This window comes from Orbicella faveolata, unplaced genomic scaffold (assembly GCF_042242905.1).
Source record: "Orbicella faveolata isolate gen_17 unplaced genomic scaffold, um_ofav_v1 contig_34, whole genome shotgun sequence".
In the NCBI taxonomy this organism is placed as follows: Eukaryota; Metazoa; Cnidaria; class Anthozoa; order Scleractinia; family Merulinidae; genus Orbicella; species Orbicella faveolata.
Window position 1 is genome coordinate 20,567,501 of NW_028301563.1, and position 6,676 is coordinate 20,574,176.

Consider the following 6,676-nt stretch of genomic DNA (forward strand, 5'->3'; position numbering starts at 1 on the left):
AAACCCGGTTCATACGTCGCATTTCTGCCGTGTCGAATTCAATTCAACGAATTAGACTCGACAGAAATTCGACGTCTGAATCGGCTGCCACATTTCTGCCGCACGTTCGACTGGTCTTGTCCCATTATCCGACAGAAATGCGACACTGATTCAGACGTCGAATTTCTGCCGTGTTGAATTTAATGCATACATTATGTTAATGTATTGAGCATGCGTAAATGTTTTCCCGCCAAAGAAAAAGAAGAAACTTGGCCATTCTCGACCCAGAGCAGCCCGAACATACTGCAACACATACTGCTCCGTTGTCAGCCTTCTCCTTCTCGTTACGTTGGCGGACAATTTTTAGCAAAATTTAAGTCCTTCGTCGCTCAGTATTTTCGTCCGCCATATTGAATACTCTACGTTTAAAGCATTTTCCGCTGGCCGACATACCCGACAATATAAATTCTGAATTAAGTGCGACACAAGTGCGACGTATGAATCCACAGTCGCATTTCTGCCGCACTTAATTGGATTGAATTCGACACGGCAGAAATGCGACGTATGAACTGGGCCTAAGTGCCGTTGCAGGAAATTTTGCTCCGTTTTTCGCTCAAATTTCTGAGCATTTTTGTGCATATCTTAGGCTCTATTGAGTCAATCATTCTGATCTGGGTATCATTGGAAAGATCTTTTCCTCCTACAGAACTTGAGTATAGATGATGCCAATTTTGATCAAAGGTGAGGACGTCAGAAGTGGAACAAAGGTCAATGCTCGTCACGGCCGGTTACAGCCGGCACAGGAGTCAAATGATTAAGTTGTTCAAGTTTCACATGGAATAGTAAAATACTTAACCAAACACTAAATAGTGAAAGAAAAACATATTGGAACATTTTTCAAACGAGTTAGAAGTTAGGTTCTTATAATCCATCAAAACTGTAGTAAAACACTTTAAGCCTGTGCGGGTTAACCAAAGTGAACCAAACATGACGCTGATAATGCAAATTATCAATGCAACCATCGGTCACAGCTCATTTCACCCCAGGTCCGTTCCGCTCCAACTCAAAGTATGTATAATATTTAGACTCAATGGCTCTTTAACTACACAAATGTTTAATAAAAAGGTTTAAAACGCATTTCATATACTCTACAGATAAAAGCCGCAGAAGTTTTGTTAAGTTTTCAAATACAATAGGCCATCGCTCGATCGATCAACAGACTTTGTTCGACTTTGTTGCTATGCGAGTGCAATAACAAACAAACACATCGGTCTTAGATTTTACAGACGGTTCAAACTCTTCAGGGTAAAAAGCCGTTGATGGTTGTCAACGTTTAAAAATACAGGGTTTGACTTCCCATTAATGCACAGGTGTGCGTTTTATACGCACAAAAATGAAAAGGACGTACAGATTTTTGGCAAAGTGCGTCCTTCCAGGACGCAGGAAAAAAGTTCCGAAAATTTTAGTAAATAGGCAAAGGGACCCTGCAGAGCAAAAAGAACCCCAAGCTCTTTGGAACTGGGGGTCCCAAGGACTCTTAACTATCAAAACTAGTGGGAACTCTGCAAATACGATCGGCCATCGATCAATCATCAACGAGCGCATCATTAACGTGGCGTGGGGAAAGAGAGATTTAGGAGAGTGAAACGAACATTCAAACGACACTATTAACCTATAAACACCCATGTCATCTCACAAAGGTGACATTTTATTCCTCTAATAATATTTGTAAATACATTTCAAAAATTTTCCAAAACGTATTGTGGAGGACATAATATGGCGAATCGATCGACTTCATACGGTTGGCGAACACAATAGTTAAGTTGCTATTCTATCAACGAAACACCACACAACTCCGAAACGTAAACTTATATATTTTATCTAGGTTTATTTAAGTTGTGCATGTGCCGAAAACTGTTTACTCACCTTGCAAGGTTAACCACGAAGAACCATGAAGAACCGCAAAGTGAAGGGAAGGAACAAAATTTGAACAGCTAAAGATTTTAATTACTACGTAATGTGTGCATGTGAAATGTTCAACCAACCTCGTTCCCAGGCTCTTTCTCTTCTGCCTCTCGTTGCGAGAAAGACCCTGGTACTGGTTGCGGCTGGTCACGTGCCCACCTGTGACACAAATATTTCCACCGGGGTAGAGTCAACGAATAATTTTTGTCGATCATCAACTGAAGCGAAAGAAAGGCGATTGCTGGACGGCGCTTTAAATCACACTGGCAAACATAAGCGTACGGGCACCTTCGGACTTGGCGGGCGGTGACTTTCTTGCCCGAAAATATTCCGCAATGCCCGAAAGCGTGAGTGTTGAAATCGGGATGTAAACGCAGACGTTCACAATCCTCGCATCTAATGAAACTGTTATCATTGGAAAAATAGTTAAATTGAAAATTTGCAGACTCAATTCTATCAACAGTCTCAATGTAATCTAAAACTTATTAAAAGAAAAAGTTGTTCCTTCTAGGGCGTTGTCCGAAAATATTAATCATCTTGTTCATACTGTTGACAATGACTTGATTTCCATAGGCGCGCTCAATACACATGGTAGCGAGGCTACTCAGTCTGTGCTGCTCCATGGTGTTACGAAGGTAAGTCTTCAGCCGCCGGAGTCCGTTGAACGAACGCTCCGCTGAGCATGATGTTGCGTAGGTCTCCTCCGCAGCCGTTTTTTGGGATGTCGCGCAACGTTAACGGCTGCGGAGGAGACTAGGGGTGCTTACCATTTAGCAAAAAAAAAATCCGGAAATTTCGGTTGAAAGTCAAATGGAACAGTAATTTTCCGGAAAATCCGTTCGGAAGTTGTAGAGTGCGTACCTCCAGAGGTAGTACTCTTTTTCCGTTCGGAACGGACCGATGGAAATTTCCTCACCATTTGGTAAATTTTTCGGTTTCCAGTCTCTCATCAGCCCAAAACAACTACGAGAAATCGAATTGCAAATGGTAAGCGCCATCTCGTTCGGTTGGTTTGCTGATTTTGGAAAAACCCTTACCATTATTCAACGGTCATCCCAACCGGTTCATTCTGACAAATGGTAAGCACCCTAGATGTTGCGGGAATGATGGCCAAAATGGACGCGACCTTCGAGAACTCTGGTGTCATTTCATTAAGGCTGTTTTCATGCAATACATCAATGACTTCTGCCGCGGTTTTTATTGATTTTTCGACATGTGCTTTCTTGAATCGATTGAACAGGCGTTGGTCTGCCTGGAGTAGCGCCTTCTCGAGATTAGCAGCTCATTCTGGATGATTGCCGGGCGAGGTCCACTGAGCGTACTGCGCTATCATATCATCTCTTTGTGACGGCTATAAAATCTATACAAAGAAGAGCTTTGAGAATAATATTTCCTATCATCAAGCCCTAAATCAACAACATCAAGCCCTAAATCAAGCAAATCTGACATCCTTAGCTAATCGCAGGATATTCTTATGTAAAAAGTTGATGGCGGATATGAGGAATGAGAGCCACCCCATATCTTTCTTGGCCCTGCAAGTTACAATAAGATCTATCCCATATCAGTTAAGATCGGTAAATACTAGAGCCACTACAGCAAGGAAAAGGAACAAGACAGCAGATGACTTTTTTACATTTAGTTTCTCGTGATTCCATTATTATTATAATACTTATTCTCTTAGATAGATTGTTATTGTCGTAAACAGATTGAAGTATTAGTATCCAATTTTGTAATTTGCACTGTTTATTCAGTTTTTAACTGCCAGAAGTGTTATTAAACTATTTTCATTTCATTTTTCATTCACGGCACGCCCGCCCGGGTTCAGCCCCTATATGGGGCGGGAAGAAAGGGGAGTTTAGGGACTGGATCAACTGACTTCGGGCTCCATCGCTACCTCGACAGTTTGATGCGAGGAGGGTTCAGGTTCTTTAATAGATTTCTGAAGAGGAACCCTCACATGTGGGTCATCTCCCAGTTCCTGCACCACCGATACAGGCGGAATTTCAACTGCCTCGATGCCATCGGTTTGTACATTCGAACAGGAACTAACTGGTGGTTTTTCTGATTTGGAGGAATGGGCTCTACCACGTTTTCAATACCGTGACCGTCACGAGACGGATCCGACTGTAACTTGTCATTCTGGTTATCCTCCGAGACTATTGAACTAATTCCTGGTAGTGGGTTGTGAGTGGTCACCGTAGATCCATTCTTAATACCTTCTTGGTCATGAGCGTCAAGCTGAACGATTGCTCTGAAAAGCTTCCTTGACGGCTGCGACTCCGTGGAGCTTTTATTGGAAAAAGCAAGTTGACTCTGATTGCGCTCGCGCACCATCACAAAAGCTACTTTCTTGCCTTTATCCACAGTCTTGGCATGATTATCTTTATAATCGGAATCGAGTTCCCTCTTACATTCTGCACAAATAACGCGTTGACAATAAGGGCGTTTCCTTTTCCTCTATCAGGCCCTTGATCCGTCATCTCTCCGTCTGGAAATAGGGAGTAATGTGTAATTATAATCGAATATTTCATCTGATCAAATGATATGTTACAGTATAGAACATTTTAAGAGTACTGTGCGGTATTCTCTCTCTGATAAAATCGCTTTTAATTATGAATGAATTTTTTTTATCGATGTCACGCTATTCCGATTTTCTCATTCAAACGAAAACATTGTTGATATTGTGTGACGTCGGTGAAAACTGGGAATTCCGCCTTTTAACATGTTGAAGTACAGCTTGTCAACATTGAACAAAATTAGCAAAACTACACCGATGAATAAATATGAATAATGATGAAGAGTAATTAAGGACAATAAAGGTTAAACGAGCAGTCAATACCGGGGGTGGGGGGCACTGCCATATATGGGCTATATAGGTATGTGCCGCTGTGAAGGGTATGGTTTTCAAGCAGTTTACTCTAGGATAGGGTATATAAATCAGAGCGTTTGGGTCTAGAATAGGGTATCATTTTTCCCAAAACTGACTAGTTGGTTGAAGTTTTTATCTAGACTAGGGAAACCAGGAATTGCCACTCAAAAACATAAAAAAAATCAAATCGGCAAGTTTAAATTTACGCAAATCAGCCTCAATAGTGTCGATAGATGGGGGGATTTGGGGAGTTTACTCTAGTATAGGGTAGCAAAATTCAGCTTAACTAGCTCTGGTATAGCCTAAGGGTTCCAGGGTCCCAGCAACACATCCCCACCCAGAAATTCCCAAAGTACCCCCCGGGGTCAATACCCTGTGCTTACCAGCTGGGTGACATCAACTCGTATTTATGAGATACTTTAATACTGAGATTTAGGGATAGAATCAATCAAATAGAATAAACAATTAGTTAATGGATTTGTGTAGTATTTACCTTTCGCCTTGTTGACCTTGACGGCCGCTTGACCTTTAGTCACCTTCTAAGTTGTTCACTTTTTCTGGAACCGTTAAAAGTCTACGGACTCCACAAAGAATCGAACGAACTTCAACGAAGAAACCTTAAACCTGACCTTTAGTTCATGTGAACTCGTCGACACGTTTTCCCGCTCACCGCGAAATTGGCGCGAAAATTAGGCGCGAACTGCAGCAGATGTCAGCGAAAAGATACACTTCACTTAACTCTTTACACGATATTATTTAAATTACCAACTCTCTGAAGAAACCACTTTCGGGCATCTAATCACCTAAAAAGTAACTAACCAGAAACTTTATTTACGAGTTTTGGAAATCACGCTAACAGCATTATGTTATAATGTTTTCTCTTAAGTGTTGTTGCCCGAATCATGAGCGTTTTGCCCGAAAAAAAAAACATAATTTCCGTAGCTGGGTAGGGGGGGTGCAGTCCCCACCCCCCTCCGCCCCCCGGCTCGTACGCCTATGTTCGAATAAGTTGTTGCTGAGCTCGTTCAAGTGGAGGTGAATTATTGTTTTCCTGGAAATGTTTCTCATTCGTGCATTCGTGGATCCGTTTTGATGTTTGAGAATGGCGTCATTCGTCACGAACTCAGTGGAGCTAGCCTCCCACGCAGACGCTCTTAGGGCTCGTCACCCCTTCCTTCCCCTGCGAACGGAAGTTACCAGTCCGTTGAGCAGACGTTCGTGGGGAAGGAACGTGTGACGAGCTCTTAGAGCGTCTGCTTGGGAAGCTAAGTGGCGCTGGAGTAGCGGGAGACTGTACAACTCTTTGTAACTTTGAACGAATACTATTTATTTTACGCAGGATCCATGTTGATAGCAGTTTTTATAACTGAAATGGTCATCCTGCATAAATATGTTTATTTATTTATTCATTCATTTATTTAAGCTGTGAATGGACTCGCGTTATTTAAAAAAAAAACCCATTCTCAGCCTTTCATAAATCATTATCCGAGTTCAGTGGCTCACAGCCACTTTGATTTAATACAAGAAACTGGACGAAAAAGCCACAAAATGGTGTCACGTCTGCCACGGTTTATTGACCTTTCTAAGACTCTATTTGCTTTGAATGAATGGTATGCTTCTAGTTCAAAGAGCGTCCACTTATTACGGAAATCTAATTGGTAAATCACGCATTACGTGATTGTAAAATAGCAAATCACGCATCACGTTATGAAGCTCTATCCCGCGTCTTGGGGCTAATCACGTGTCACGCTATTACTTTCGAGGCGATCAGGCGTCACGTTAAATCCCTTTTGTTGGTAATATGTTATTGATAGATTTATTGTAAGAATTAGTACTGCAAAACATTAAAAGCCAAGCAAAATA

At 41.8% G+C, this 6,676-nt stretch overlaps 1 protein-coding gene across 2 annotated transcripts in view; it reads right to left on the minus strand.

Annotated features, from left to right (window-relative positions):
- The window catches only part of LOC110055855 (cyclic GMP-AMP synthase-like receptor 1), a 24,391-nt gene extending 21,985 nt beyond the window's left edge, over positions 1-2,406 (minus strand). For both annotated transcript variants that reach the window (XM_020762261.2, XM_089271818.1), the window contains exon 1: positions 1,906-2,406. The gene's annotated coding sequence lies outside the window, so the exon portion shown is untranslated. The remainder of the gene's footprint in view (positions 1-1,905) is intronic.
- Positions 2,407-6,676: the final 4,270 nt, after the last annotated feature.